The 16,063-nt window shown below is 29.9% G+C and overlaps 1 protein-coding gene across 3 annotated transcripts in view; it reads right to left on the bottom strand.

The window, feature by feature from the left end:
• Positions 1-16,063, bottom strand: part of LOC107447458 (uncharacterized) — a 99,440-nt gene that overhangs the window by 43,267 nt on the left and 40,110 nt on the right. The window contains exon 1 of one of the 3 annotated variants that reach the window (XM_087163859.1): positions 12,293-12,431. The exons of the other annotated variants lie outside the window; for them this stretch is intronic. The gene's annotated coding sequence lies outside the window, so the exon portion shown is untranslated. Of the gene's footprint in view, positions 1-12,292; positions 12,432-16,063 lie in introns of those variants that run through there. 3 annotated transcript variants of the gene reach the window in all.

Below are 16,063 nucleotides of genomic sequence, written 5' to 3'. Positions count from 1 at the left end.
TTATTATACAGGGTTATTCATAATTCGTTCCGCCATTTTTCTTTACTACAACTGGCTTCAGTGGTACATGTTACTGCCATCTACCGCAACTGCTTAAATTAAAACTTGAATACTTTCGGAATAATTTCATATGTTCTTTTTTACCATTTTCGTCTTCGTTTTTTTACTATAACGCTTCGAAACCCCGGAGGGAATTATGAATAACCCTGCATATTCAGGGCCCGCGCTAAGGACTTCAAATTATTTGCCAGTAAATTAGCCAAATTACAAAAGTATTAGCCAAATTTCAAAACCCTTCAAAATTAGCTAAAAGCAAATATTAAAAAATTTTTATGATTGATTTTTTCCATAGAAAACTTAAAATTAAAATACAAATTTACTATAAATTTAATTATTTTATTAAATACAAATTCAAATCAAGAGTCATTTTGCAGTTGGGTAAATGAGCAATGAATAGGAGAGAGGATGAAAAATGTAGATGTTTTATCGTCTTTGAGGAAAGGAATTTTCGATAACTTCTTAGTCTACATCAGTAATATAAGAATAAACCTGAAGCAACATTATGATATTGTCACGTTATTGTATACGTTATTCTCACGAGATGACATTTTCTGCAAAAATAGTTGAACGATGATATGCATCTTGCTACCAATTTGTTTTGTTGACACAAACTATGGGGAAGAAAAAAAAAAGTCTCCCGATATCACGTGATAATCTGTATTTTACGGTAATTTTGTCTCATGCTTACATAATTTCTCTTTTTGCTTACATTAAGCAGAATTTTAGTAACTGAACGTAAGGGGCCGTTCAAAAAGTACGTACACAAAAATGGAGAAATTTTAAACCCCTCCCCCCCTTCGTACATTATCGTACATAAGGTCTTACTCCCCCCCCTTAGAGTACGTACATTTTATTAGTCTACCCCCCTTTTTCATAAAAATTAAAATAATTATGTTTTAAAAAAAATTAAATATTTACTTAAGGAGGGTGTAGGATAAAGTCAAATTTAAATTTGGTGTATGTTTATAAAGTACGTACTTTGTATAATACCTCCCCCCCTCCCCATCGTACAAAACCGTACATAATAGCAAATCCCCGCTCCCCCCCCTTCGGGATGTACGTACTTTTTGAACGGCCCCTAACATAATTTTAATTGGTTATGCGATGTATCTAATGGAAATTACTGCAATCAAATAAAAAATATACGATTTGTTCAGTTTTTTTAAATCTTTTTTCGCCGAAATTACGATTTTATCGCATTTGGCGAGGTGGCAAATGCTTAGGGAGGACACTGTATATCATACCTGCCAACTCTTCCGGATTTTCCGGAAGATTTTATTTTTATATTTAATGTGGTAGTAATTATATACTATTTTACCACGTTTATATAAACTTGCCTTCGTGTATGTCTGTCCGGGTGGAATTTTGTAATCGATTTTAAACTAACTTCCCGACTAGCTACAAACTTCAAATTTGGCACATAGTTCAGAATTGGGTGACAATGCATGAAAATGAAGAGAAAAAAAGACATACACAGTAAAATAAAATTAAAATTTAAAAAAAGTTTTTTTTTTCGAGATTGTCTTTTGTTGTCGATTCCATTATTTCAAATTAGTATTACATGTCAGGTGAAAAGATTTTTATTGTCGGAGTATTTTTATTGGCTGAAAAATCACGTGGTAGGATCCAGTTTTTCCTCATTCATTTCCAGATCGTTTTGGTTGTCATCAGTATAAAACTAATGAAAGTCGTAAAGGTATTGTTTTTCTATTCGCGATCGCAACGAACTATAGGGGGCGTTGTTGTATGAGACGCTTACCTGCGATTTCTATATAAACCGTCATTCAGTTACTCTGGAGACGTCGTTAATGTAGCGTGTAGCATTGCAACGTTCCTTCTTTAATGTGGCTTATTAAATTTAAAAAAGAAAAATGCTTGATCTTCTTTCTTATATAACCGAAAACAAAATGGTATCTCTTTTTATTAGAGAAGGAACATCCAAAACACATCGGAAAAATATTTGTACATTAACAGAAAAAAATATGTATATTCTTATAAGAGTTAAAACATAATGCCCGAGAAATAGTATTACTAAATTTAATGATATAACATGAAAGGCCCATTTAAACTTTACATTCTATAGTTTTAAGAATCATATTAGTTCAAAAATTAAAATGAACAAAAAGTATACATAAGCCTCATAATTTTATGAAATTTAATTTTGTAAACAACGTTTTTTGACAACAATTTTTATCAAAAAATTTCAAGTTTCAATAAAAATCATTATTTAGAAACTAAGAAACGTAAAATAAAGAATGCTGACGAAACAAAAAAAAAAAAAAAAAAAAAAGACAATTCTTTTTTGTCGCCATTTTTAGTGCTACGAATATTCGTCTTTGGGATTTGCCAAAAACAAAACAAGATGCAATTTTATTTTTTCAGGAGGGAAATATTTTACCGAAAAAACGAAAATGTACCAATTCCCACAACATAAAACTTTATCTTGGTAAACGTACGTTTTGGAAATGTTATTTCATTTGGAATCTTATTCATCAGAGTTCATATGGCGATATGATTGTTTTGAATCTATGCTAAACTCTATATCGGCTCATTTTCCACCGAAATCCAATTAACTATTTTGATTTTAAATAAAGTGTTTTATTTTATGAAGTGTCGCAAAAATTTTAAGTGTAGATTAGCGGCACTTAAAAACCGCCAAATCTGTAGCGGCGGTGGCGTTAATACGTTAGTACCGAATTTTTATTCCATACTTTTCTGAATCATATTACTTCAAACATTGGAATATACAAGAAGTATACATAAACACATAATGTTATACCATTTAATTTTTCAAAAAAAGTATTTTGAGAACAATTTTTATCAAAAAATTATAAACTAAAAAACGGAAAATAAAGAATTCTTAGGATAAAAAAACGATTTTAAGAATTCTTCACATTGAAATAAAAACTTTCATATTGTTTCTTTTTTTATTATTCTTATAGTTCTTAATCAGACGTAAAAACCCATTCTGTAGTGTAGAGAACCATCATCAAATGAAAAAAAAAATATTTACAAGCAAATTTTTTATTGTAAAAATCATTGCACTTACCTGATTTATTCCCGGAGAATTCCAAAATGATAAGTTCCTTGTTTGAAAACTTTATTCTCAAATAATAGATACATAGTTTATACCTTCATTACTTTTAGATAACATACTACACAGCAAAATTTTATAATTGATATGAATTTGAATATGTAGCTAAAAACAGAATAGCTGAATTCTAGTTGAACTTATTCTTTCAAAATTAAAAAAAACTTACCAAGAAAACGATTTAAATTAATTAAGAATCAGCAGAAATGGCACTATTTCAAGTAACTTGGATAATTTTTTATTGTTGTTTTCCGAATTATATGGATACAGAAATATATACTATTCTATAACTATTACAATTCTGTATGTTCTGAATTCATATTTATTCACTGGAATGACGAAAGCAATGTTGACTTCACTTTAATTCGTAATGAATTGAAGACAGAAGAAATGCATTTTACCTTAATACACACATCTGTAACAGTATCCGAAATCGGAAGTCATCAGTTGCAAGTTTGTTGATAATAGAAATTAAAAATTATTGAAGAATTTTTCTTCAAATGTTTGGCGTGTTCTGTTCCTGAAAGATTTACTAATATTCTGGAGATTTTTTTCAAGTTCTTCGGCCTTTTCCTTAGGGAAATTTTGTTTCCTATTTGCTGCTAAAAAATGGCGTCTGATTCAGTCAATGACTTTGATGGAACTAAATGAAAACGTGATAAATTAATGTCCGATATTTACAGGCTCCCGCTAGACGGCGTACTCGAGCGTTGCGATCGCGAATAAAGATTTTGGTATCCCTAATTTAAAATGAAAGCTCTATTATTTTAGTAGTGGTCTTGTAGTAGTCTTGACTACTCTTGACTAAGAAAAATAATCTAAATAAAAATATATATTTTTAAAAACCACATTTTTTGTAGTGAAGAATAACAATTAAAAAGTAATAATTTTTAAAAAATATAAAATAAAAATTTAAAAAAATATAATTTAAAATAAAAAAATTCAAAATAAAAAATAATTTTTTTAAAAACCACGTTTTTGTAGTGGAGAATAATAATTAAAAAAAATTTGAAAAACGAAAAACGTGGGGCGAATGAAATACATGACAGCATACATATACACATTTTCTTACTCATACACATGCACTGCTACATATACATCCACATACATATGCATATACAGAAACATACTCCACATCCACATTCAGATGCAATAACAATTATAGATATACATACACATATTCTCAAGAGCACATATACACACACTAATATAACATTACTCTGTTATGTATTTCATGCGCCCCACTTTTTTCGTTTTTCAATTTTTTTTTAATTATTATTCTCCACTACAAAAACGTGGTTTTTAAAAAAATTATTTTTTCTTTTGAATTTTTTTTTCTTTTATAATCTTAATTTTTAAATGATATTGATCACCACTATTCTTACAAAAATTAAGCACATATATTAATATGCATTACTATCCTGGTTGTCAACTTAAGTTTTCTCAAATACAACGTATTTGTTTGCTTCTAATTGAAGTTTTAATTTCCTTTCAATACCACTGGGAAAAATAATAATGGAAGGGATTAAAAGTAGGCAGGTATGGTATATGATAGATTCTTTCAGAGAAATAAACCTTTAAGAAACCAAGATTATTCAGAGAAAGTACGCTTTTAATCTGATTTCGTAACTACTTAAATATCGTCTGCATTGCATTTCGTAACTACTTAAATATCGCCTGCATTAATTAATTAATTAACATGTCAAACTATAAATATTTTAGCTCAGTGCGTGATAATCCCATTAGTTTTTGAGGAGTTTCGTTTTTTTTAATTTTATTTTAAGGACTGTGCAGACCAACAGCATTACTTTGCAAGACTCTTAAAAAATAATTTTTTTAAGTCTTACTCTAAAGGAAATATTTTCTTTCTTTGTGAAATATTTAATCATTGCACTAAGTGTTCGTAAAAGACACCGTATCGAGGTGAGATGTTCCCATTTATTTGAAAACTATTGTATAATAAGTTTCTAAATTTATTCTGATAAGAACTAAATACATTTTAAAGTAACTGAAGAAACATAGAAAAGCTTTCAATCTATTTCTTTTTCTGAAAGAGATAAAAAATAAAAAGTTTTGCGTTGAAAATCTCATACACTGATTATCCATAAATTTAATCAGTCAATATCTTAGTTTGACTTAGGCTCGCAAGCAAAAATATTTTTATATATTGTATAGAATAAATGCAGATTAATAAAATTTATTAAATTTCCGTAATTTGAACTTAGTATTGGTAATAAATACATTTGAAATAAATACATAAATGATAACGCATATTTATGCTTAAAAAAAGTCATGTATCTTGGCCTTGCTTTGAAGCTCTTCCCCTCTATAATCCCGTGTCCAGTGTCCTGCCAACTTTATTCACGTATCTTACTTAATAAAAGCACAATATTTTTAAACATAAGTATGTGATTTTATTCATATTTATAACCGCCGTTGAACAGTCGATCCAGTTTTTGAGTTTACGACTACTAATGTTCAACTCCGTAGCCTTGTAATTTTGAACCCGAGCCAGAAGACAAGGTAACTCCTGGATCAAGCATTGGGAGAACTCCCACGGTTAGTCTGATGGCAAGCGGACTCTAACCCATGATCCGCCTACCAATGTTACGTCAGCATTGTGGTCGGTGCAGGAGGATGCAGAATTCATATAGACCAGCCGTAGCTGGGATTCGAACCCATTTCACCTCAATGGAAGGTGGACACTATCCCCTGAGCCATCACGGCTCAATATGATTTTATTAACTTATTTAATAAAATCCCATGCCTATCGACATCTGGATGTATAAATCGATTCCTATTTTTGAATACGAGGCAGGAGATTTCCGCTATGTCGGAAGTTAAAAGTCGATTATTCCCTATGGACATCACGTGTCGAATACTAGACACGTGGATTCAAATGGAAGCGTGGACGTTCTTCAAATTAATGCATCATGTGGATATGTTACACGTGGATATGTTATTGTCAGATATTTTATAATGTGTGGAATTTCGAATTCTTTAGATGGGGAAGACGAGATTTATATGGCAACACTGCTAACGTTAATGAATTCGACGCAAACGATGTTTAGAAATATTTAAATGTGCAGCTTTATGGTGTGTTTTAAAAGTTTTCATTACGTTACATTTTTTGAAGTACTTTTGAATTAATTATTTTAAACTTGCTTTATTCTTAAATTTTTTTATTGTAACTTAAGGCATTGTTTCTAAAAAAAAAGAATTATGTAAAGAAAATATGAGAGAAAATAGAGAAAATGCAAAAGTAATTGCACATAATATATTACAAATAGTTTCTAAAAGGGGTAGTTTGTGAAGATAAAGTGATACCGAGTTACTCCTATATATTTATAGTTTATGACACATAGATTTTATACGATCAACGAATGTTCGAAATTATTTCAGGTATATACACCTGAATGACGAGTCGATCTCTCACAAAATTTTGGAGGTTTGAAAAACGGACTTATACACCGAGATATACGGTGTTTTTACTAAGTAAAATAACAATATTTTCCTTTTTATATAGTCAAATATTATTAATCATCACACTAAGGTTTGATAGAAACTTCTTTATCGAGGGGAGATAGTTTCATTAATTTGAAAATTAGTTTCATTTTTTTGAAAATTATTATAAAGTTACTAAAGAAACTTTATAAAGAACTTCGTAAAGTTACCTAAGAAATATTGAAAAACTTTCTAAAAAGAATTTTTTTTTTCTGAAAATCCTAAACGCTGGTAACTGTATTCATAACTTCAATGAGTCAATATCTTCATTTTTATTATCTTCCACAATCCTCTTATCTTATATTTTTATGCAGATATACGTATAAACGTAGAATAATAAAATTTAATAACTTTTCGCAATTTGAACTTTGTATTTATAATAAATACTTGGGAAATAAGCGTGTAAATGATAAGTCACACTTAAGTTTCATAAAATTCACATAATTTGTATCAACACCGCTTCCTAAAAATACGAATCCAGACCTTGATTACAAAAACCGCGAAAATTATCTACAAATTGCTGGCAGAGTCATAAAACTTTCAATCAAACTGACGTGACTAGGTTATGAAAGGTATTGTCAAAGAGAACACTTCGATTTTTCTTACACAATCTCACGGAAATAGCATCGCGGCGGTGCAAAGCTCCACGAGGTGCGTAGAATCCATAACTAATTTATGCCAAAACTCTCACTCGAACCAAGGACCTTGGCGAGATCAAAAAGAGGTATTGTCTTTTTCACGCTACGGCGGTATTAATTTTTGCGATGTTGTGTTTAAGCCCACCATTTCCTATCCATTCTTTTCCAAATGTCCCAATTTTGGCATGCTTCGCGTTGATTCTCGGTGAACGTGTCGCGCCAAGGTCTCGCATACCTATCTTTAAGAGTGATGCCGATTTCGGCGACAGGTAAAGATTTATGCGGACTTTCACTCAATGGATGGAGTTATTTTTTCCTATTATTTAGTGTTTTTTGTTTGTTTTGTTATTTACCCTAAATAGCAGTCAGCACTTCAAAGAAAACATCCTTTTCTTTATTTTTTAAAAAATACTTTAGTATGGTTACATTAAATGATCCGTTGTAGATATATATTTCGTTAAAAAAAAAATGCTCTATTGCTGATTTCATAATCGCGAATTTTAATGTTATTTCATTAGCGTACCTAAGATTTCAATATAGTCTTTGTTCTTGATGCAAGTGATGAAAGCAAAGAAAATTGGAGAAAAAAAAATCTAAGATTTGAAGTAAAAAAATCTAAGATTTGAAGTAAAAAAAAATAATAAAATAAAAAATTAGTTTGGATGTATAATAGAAAGTGGTATTGAAGCAGGGAGGAATAAGATCAAGAGTTGATAAAGACGGCACAAATATGAAATAAAAATACTTTCGGCATTATGCGCACGAAGTAAAAACTATGAAATAAACAGGGCTAGAAACTACACCTGACGTGGTAAAAAGAAGTAGGAGGAAGAATCAAATTCGGTGTAGTAGAACCCATAGTTACTTGAAGAAAAATTGAGGTGAATAAATATCTACAAGTTGCATACATGCATTACGTCATGTAGAACAAAAACAAACTAATTATGCATTGAAGTTGCCAGGTACACCAAAAAATATATCACGGTTACAATAAAATAAAGAACTAATAAATATAGTTAAGTAAAAGACAGACGGGAAATAACAATATTTCAACACATTCTATGTGGGATATGGCGCTGTATTTAATTTACTTCACGTTAATTAACATTCTAACATTTGGAGAAACTTAGTTCGACTTTAGCACGCCATTTTGATCACAAACGATCAGCTGGCGCTGATGTCATAGGTCACGTGTGTGGGGGATCCGTGATCTTTTGAAGCGCAAGAACCCAATTGAGGTTTGGTTCATGAAATTAAGACCATTTTGTTGTAAAAGCAAATTCATCCGTTGAAAAAATATTTATCATTCGTTATTTTATGATCGGTAGCAGAATTAAGAGAGCAGAATCTGCAGCACAATCTAGTCAGGCAGAGATTATTATTAGTCAGGCAGAGATTATTATTATAAAAGTTAAGCACAATCTAACACATATTCAGCATGATTTTCAAAGACTCAATATTATGTAGTTCACACGTAAAACCTTTATGTTTACATTTAATTTGAATTTAATCTAATCATATTTAAGTTTAGACAAAAAAGATAAAATACAGACTAAACCCAATCAAGAAATAACAAAGTTTTCACTTTCATGTCATAATATTAAAATGAAATCTTATTTTTAAAGAAATTGACAGAATTGTAATTTATGGTACTCTGATTGGGGCCCACTAAAAGTTCCTGAAAATGAAATTCATTACCATATCATGGTATGGTAATGAATTTACTCAGCAGATAAATAAAACAGTCAGAAAAATAAACAGTGTCTTTTTTTCTGTTTGAAATTATATATATGAAAAATGGTAAACTATTCTTTATATTTCACAAAAAATGGAATTTTTACTTTCTCGGTCTTTACTGCTAAATGTTTCTCTGTCTTTTTTTTTTTTTCAATATGATGCGAAAATTAATCTGCAGAAACTTTGATACTCTGCAGTTCCAGCTGCCGTGCTGAAGGGTTTCTGCTACTTGGGTTTTATGCGAAGACTATATAACAGAAGTAACAACAAGCAAACCATAGTAAAAAGGTTTCTAATAATTTATTTAAGTAAATTTGATTCTTCAATTGATTAAACTATCAGATCAGCTTTTGATTTATCAATGATTAAACTATTTCCTTGAAAATAAAAATAAGCATTTGCTTATAAAATCTAAGAAACTGCTTATAAAATCAAATTTACCCAACATTTACAATAATCAATATATTCAACTACTCTTAATTAAAACAAATCGATATTCTGTTTCATTCAACGAATCACAACAATAAAAAGGTAAAACGCAGCTTTGCCAGTCATTTATGTAACATCGCGATATCACAATGTTGGTGATGTCACAAAATGATGCATTAGTTTTGAAACAGCGGTATTTTTTTTCTATTCTTTTTTAAAGGCAATTTTATGTTTTGAAAGAAAATAATGAGAATTCTTATTTGAAGCTCGTAAGCTGTCAATCCAGTTTAACTATTTTAGTGAAAGTTTTCGAAAATTGGGAAAAAAAGAAAACTTCTTTGGCCTCATTTATTTAAAAGGTTACGTCAATCTATTTTCACACGATACTTATCACACTTTCTCAATTTGCAATCTAGTTTTTTGATGGGATACCTACCTTTTATTAGATCATCAGAATGTAACTTCTTGCTTTAAAGTGTTTAAATGGCAGAAATACATTTAGTAGTAGCTTGAGAAAAAAAATACAAAAAACGTACAAAAAATGTGAATATTTTTAAACCTTAACGATAACTAGTTATTTAAAATTTTTTAATGTTGGTAGTCCTAATGTGGCTTAAAAATAAACTTAACCTTTTTTTAAACCTTCTGAGGTGGTATAAATCAATCCCAGGTTGAAGTCCAAAAGTAGTAAGAACTCATAAATATTGATTTTAGTGAATTATTAATTACTAAGTTATCATTAATTAATATTGACAAATTACATGGCAAGCATTTCAGACTTATAGTCGTTAAAAAACTTGGAATAACTTCAGATCTAATTATACATTTTTTATGGTTTGTACTGGATATGTACTGGTCTCCAAGCTAGCTTTTCCTCACCCGGTTATTACCTGGACCCGGTAAAGGAAAAAAATGCACCCTGTACCGTGGATCTGATAGATTTGGGAACTAAATCTGTGAAACCAAATCTTTTTTAAAATGACATTTTAGGATCTTTTAATGGAATTTTTTCAAGTTAGATGTAACAATATGTTTATCGTTAAGCAATAAAAATGATTACGAAGCAATTGTGGAGTTGATGAGAGAAGCGAGCAGAGAAAAAGAGCCCTCTAGCATACATATACCTAATTTATTACTTTAGAAAGTAAAGTTATTTTAGAAAGTAGAGTTATTTTAGAAAGTAGAGTTATTTTAGAAAGTAGAGTTATTTTAGAAAGTAGAGTTATTTTAGAAAGTAGAGTTATTTTAGAAAGTAGAGTTTTTTTAGAAAGTAGAGTTTTTTTAGAAAGTAGAGTTTTTTTAGAAAGTAGAGTTTCTTTAGAAAGTAGAGTTTCTTTAGAAAGTAGAGTTTTTTTTAGAAAGTAGAGTTTTTTTAGAAAGTTGAGTTTTTTTAGAAAGTTGAGTTTTTTTAGAAAGTTGAGTTTTTTTAGAAAGTTGAGTTTTTTTAGAAAGTAGAGTTTTTTTAGAAAGTAGAGTTTTTTTAGAAAGTAGAGTTAGTCCACTTTTGGAAGAAAAAAGACATAGTAGGTTTAGTATGATATCTTCTTTTTAAAGGAGCACGATTAGATAATAAAATAATAAAAATAATTTTAGCTAAAACTGTTACAACCGAAAGCACTTTTATTATAAAAAGTGGAATAAGTCTATTTCTAACAATCAAAATTGAAACAGTGAATTTGCTCATAAAATTACTGCAAGCATTGGAAATAATCGCACGTTAACTGTCTGAGAATAAGCGCCAATGCAACATGCACTTGGCGAGTTAGTCATCTTTCCCGCATAATACGAAAACAATTTTTCGAAGTCATTTACCCGATTTTGTTTAGTATTTTTCCGAGAGTCTTTCTGTTTGGTTTGTGTTTTATTATACTAATCAATCGCAGCGTGCGTATTATTCAAAATATAGAAAATTCTCCACAAGGAAAAAAAATAGAAGCAAGATTTCTTTGTTACCACTGTTAAAAACGTCAATACAAATAACACAAGAGTAGAAGTACAACAATAACAGTTCATTGCCTTACATAATATAATATTTGCTATTAATATTATTGTAAATATTAATATTTACAATAAATAACTTTTACTTAATATTTACATAATACATAATATAATTTTACAATTACATAGTATTTACGATAAATACTTAAGTTAATAAAATTAATTATTAGTGCCGGTAAATGTCTGCATTTAATTATTTTTTACATTAAAGTATCCAATTCAGTAAAGCTAATGTGTGTCTAAAAATATGCACTTAACTTTCCTCTTGCATTTATTTCGCAAAAAATATTATTGAAAGTGAAATAAGTACATTTGAAATTCAAAAATTATTTTATTTTTACGATTTTAATAATCATGATTGCATTTTAAAGTTTAATCATATTATATTGTTAAAACATCACCCAAATTAATTAACCTTAAAGTTTAATAATAGTGCTAAAAATGTCACCCAAATTAATTAAACTTTGCCAATACTTTTAAACTCTTTCAAATGTTAATCTCTATATATGAAAAAAAATGGAGCTATTTCACTCATATTTTTAATTTTTCTCATATTTTATCATTCCACTCATATTTGTAAACATTTTTTCTAACATTTTAAGCAGAAGAAATAAATTCTTCTAAACAATATAATAACTTTAAGTAATGAAAAGGAAAAAAAAAATCAGTTTTTATTTCCTAACTCTCAAATCCCAAATAATTTTTTTTTTACAAAAATACAAATTATATTAAATGGCTGTTAAACATTCAAAAAATATTAAATTAACATTTGTACAAGATCATTGAATTAAAAGTGTACAATGTTAACGACTTTTTAATAAGCGACAAAACATACCTCGAATTCTTCCACCAATACGTATATCCTTATTATAAACACAAAAAAGAGCACAAAAAAATTCACCTTCACCACAAGCAGTCTGAAATCGAGATGAAGTTCGATAGAAAAAAATGCGCATTACAGTGTTTTTACACCTGACAGCACATCGGTGTTGCGACCAAAGAAAGAGGGGGATGGATGGACGTTAGTAACCATGGAAACGCCGGGTAAAAAGTTTTGTTTTCATTTGCAGGTGTAGTGACTTTTTTTTTATTCTTTATGTTTTTAATTCCATGTCAACTGGAGCGAAACCTATATGACGAATGTTTGGGTCCCTTATCCCCCTTTTTTTTCATTCATTTTTAGTTTGAAATTATATTCTTTTTATGTATTTATTTATAAGTCACGAAATGTTGATGTTTTAGAATATCACGGATGTTGTAGCCGATGTCATTAAAAAAAAGAAGAAAAAAAAAGACAGGTGTAAATGTAAACAAAGAAATGTTCATCATAGCGTTTTATATAGTCTAGTTGTGTTATGATGGCTAATGCGATCAAGAGTGATAGTAATTTAATTGAATATTATATTTTTATAAAATAAATGATATTTCGAGAGGAAAAAAAGCGGATTTTCAGATGATAAAAATAAATTCCAGCAATCAAGTTCATTACCTGTTTTTATGGGAAAGCAATTTTAGAAATTGAGAAGCCATATAATTGTTTGTGTTGTTTTTGTAGAAATATGTTTATATTTTCTGAATGGTTTTGAAGGTTTTTAGCTTAATCTAAATCGGTGACTGATATTTGTTTTCGTTGTAGATGAAATCAGACTTATGACTCACAAATTTGTGTTTAATTCTTAGAGATTTTCTATTTTCCTTTAGTTTATATCTTAGTTCTTCACTTTCTTGGGAATATTTATTTAATTTGTTCAAGATTGTTTACATTTCTCCAAGAAGCGTTTTTCAATAACATTTCAACAAAAAACAAAGAAAAAACGACGTTTTCCATGTGGTTAATGTGTTTTTTTTATCTAGTTGGAATTTAGTTAACTTGTAAAATATCAATATGAAAACAATGCTACATATCTACTTATCATTTAAATACTTCTTATCTTTTTTTATTTTATTTATTATTCCTAAAACTCAAAACTAATTTGAAGAATTTTGCAAGGAAATCACAACTCATTCAAATATTTGAAAAGCGAAATCTCTGCCTTAAGGCACGTTTTAAATGGTGTAAAAGTACTTAACATGAATAATCTTCATGGGAATATGAATTAATAATTTCACTTATTTTTAGTGCATCTCTGAAATATGCATAACAGTATAAATTCTTATCCTAATCCTTATTAAAAACATAAACATTTCACTTTTTTTTGAAAACATCGTAAATCGTAAAATACAAATCAGGTGAAACGGGGATAATCCGATTTTCTGTACTTCAGTCTCGTAAAGTGATGAGATTTTTCGATTTCTTCAAAGAGAAAGTTTAAAAAAATGTTTAAATATGTCACTTTTGCGGTAAAAAAGATTGAAATCTGGCTAGAATTCTTACTTGGAACGAATTTTTCTAGTGTGAGACTTATAAAAAGGAATATGGAACTTATAGAAAGGAGATAAATTAAGATTAAGCCTGTATTCAGCTAATAACAATAAATGTTAAGATAAGAATATCTAATCAAAGCAGTTAAAACCCTAATAAAACTACTATAGTTTTAAAAATAGTGCTAATGAAAATTGAATCTCATCAGAACTGGTAAAAAGTAATCTGATCAGAACTGGCAAAAGAAGAAGCGCTTCCCAAGACTTGCAAATTTCGAGTTCATGCGTATCAAATAACATACTAATACGACAGTACGGAGTTGAGATCATGACTGGGTGCTCTTAGGCCGCTAGAGTCAGAAAGGCTCATTTCAAGATATTGTGGACCATGAAACAACAGTCGCGCTCGAAGATAGGTTCTTTACTTACTTCGCCCTAGAGCTGCACAATGGGCTATTGGCAACTGTCTGGGAAACATCCCTGAGGATAATCTGAAGACATGCCATTGTAATTTTGATGCTCTGCAGAGGGGATGGCACTCCTGCTTTAGTAGCGAAGCGACATGTGCTCGAAGTCTAGCTCTTTACGGTAGAACAGTTTAACGAGGACCGATACCGCGCACCTTCGGTGCCTAAGCAGGCTGATCAAAGTGGTCACCCACCCGCTTACTGACCCCAGTCAGTGATGCTTGACTTCGGTGTTCTACTGGTCTGTATGATCAGTCCACTGCGGGACCGGCTTCGAAGGGTTAAAACAAGGTGTGCCTAAAAAGTTCGTGATAGGTATGATTATCTCAAAAGCAACATAAAATTGCGGCCAGTACAAGTGTAGGCTAAGTAGAGAGTTTATTAAAATGCATAGAAATTTGACGTCAATTAAAATTCATAGACTGACTTATAATTAACTAATCTTAAATGACAATTAGTTCTAATGAATTGAATTTGAGGTTCTAGCAAAATATTTGGTCATTTTAATATTTTTTTTAACCTTTTGTGTTTATAATCTATTGGCTAGAACAAAAATAAGTATGATTTAGGTATGTCAGACTGACTGTGATGTGTAGTGAGTTAAAACACAAAAATTTTAAAACGTAAGAAATCGAACGCTAACGACAAATTAATTGCTGTCAATTAGAAATAAAGTTTGTTAGTTCTCAGTTAGATAGGCTAATTTTTTTCAAGATGAATATATATTTTTTTAATTTGCGCTTCGCTAACTGCCCAATAAAATATTAAAATTTTTGTATTTAAACTATAATAAAATCCATTAAGCCGTGGTGGCTCACGGAACGGAGCTTTCGTCTCGTGATGAAGTGAGCAGGTTCGAATCTCAGCGATGGTACCCAATTACAGTATACATAAAATATCCTCAGTGGCAGATGGATCATTTAGAGCTCTCTTGCAATCAGGATAACAGTGGGAGGTTTTCCATTCCATTTAGCGCAAATGAGAGTTAGTACCATCAAAAAAATCCTCCCTGTAGGTAAATTTTTCTAAATACTTGATCAAGGAGTTCTCTTGTCTTCTGGATTAAGTTCCAGATTACAAAACTATGGAGTTGAACATTGGTAGTCGTAAACTCAGAATTAGGTCGGCTGTCAGATATATATAATAATAAAGTAAAAAAAAACCAGCAGTGATTGTTTAGTTTAAGCTTATGTATCATATGTATGAAATATATAAGAAATATTATAATGACCGACATTTTATGATAATCACGGAATCAAACAATATTAAATAATGTAGCTCATTCTAGCAAAAAATTCATTCTAACAAGTCTGTAATTTAAATTTTTCAAGCTTTATTACAAAAAAAAAAAAAATTTTAATGAGCCGAAATGAATTTTAGTTGTATAATTAGATTTCATTGAAACAGACTGGACTAAGATGTGCACCTTTTATTCAACCGAAGATTACCTGCAAACTGTATTCCAGTATAATGGAAGATAAACGGCAACAAAACAGAAGCAATTAAACGCTGTCATCTTTTACCATAAGTCTGAAAGAAAGCAGTCAACAAGCACCACGGGGTAAATACAATTTTTTTGTTTTGTTGAATTTTATAGATTTTTAACCCCGACTTTCAATGACCTGGGAAGAGAAGGAAACCCTGACAACCCTTCTAGGCAAGATTTCTTGAAAGCTGGATTATTTGACCTCTTGTCAAAAGATTCCATAAACCAAGGTCAGATGGAGATTTCTAACTGTAAAAGGTCATTACCACTGCCATATCGCCAAAAATGATAA

Source organism: Parasteatoda tepidariorum, chromosome 1 (genome assembly GCF_982258835.1).
Source record: "Parasteatoda tepidariorum strain Cologne lab strain chromosome 1, Ptep-v5.0, whole genome shotgun sequence".
Classification (NCBI taxonomy): domain Eukaryota; kingdom Metazoa; phylum Arthropoda; class Arachnida; order Araneae; family Theridiidae; genus Parasteatoda; species Parasteatoda tepidariorum.
Note: the sequence above shows the minus strand (reverse complement) of the source record. Positions and strands in the feature narration are given on the sequence as shown.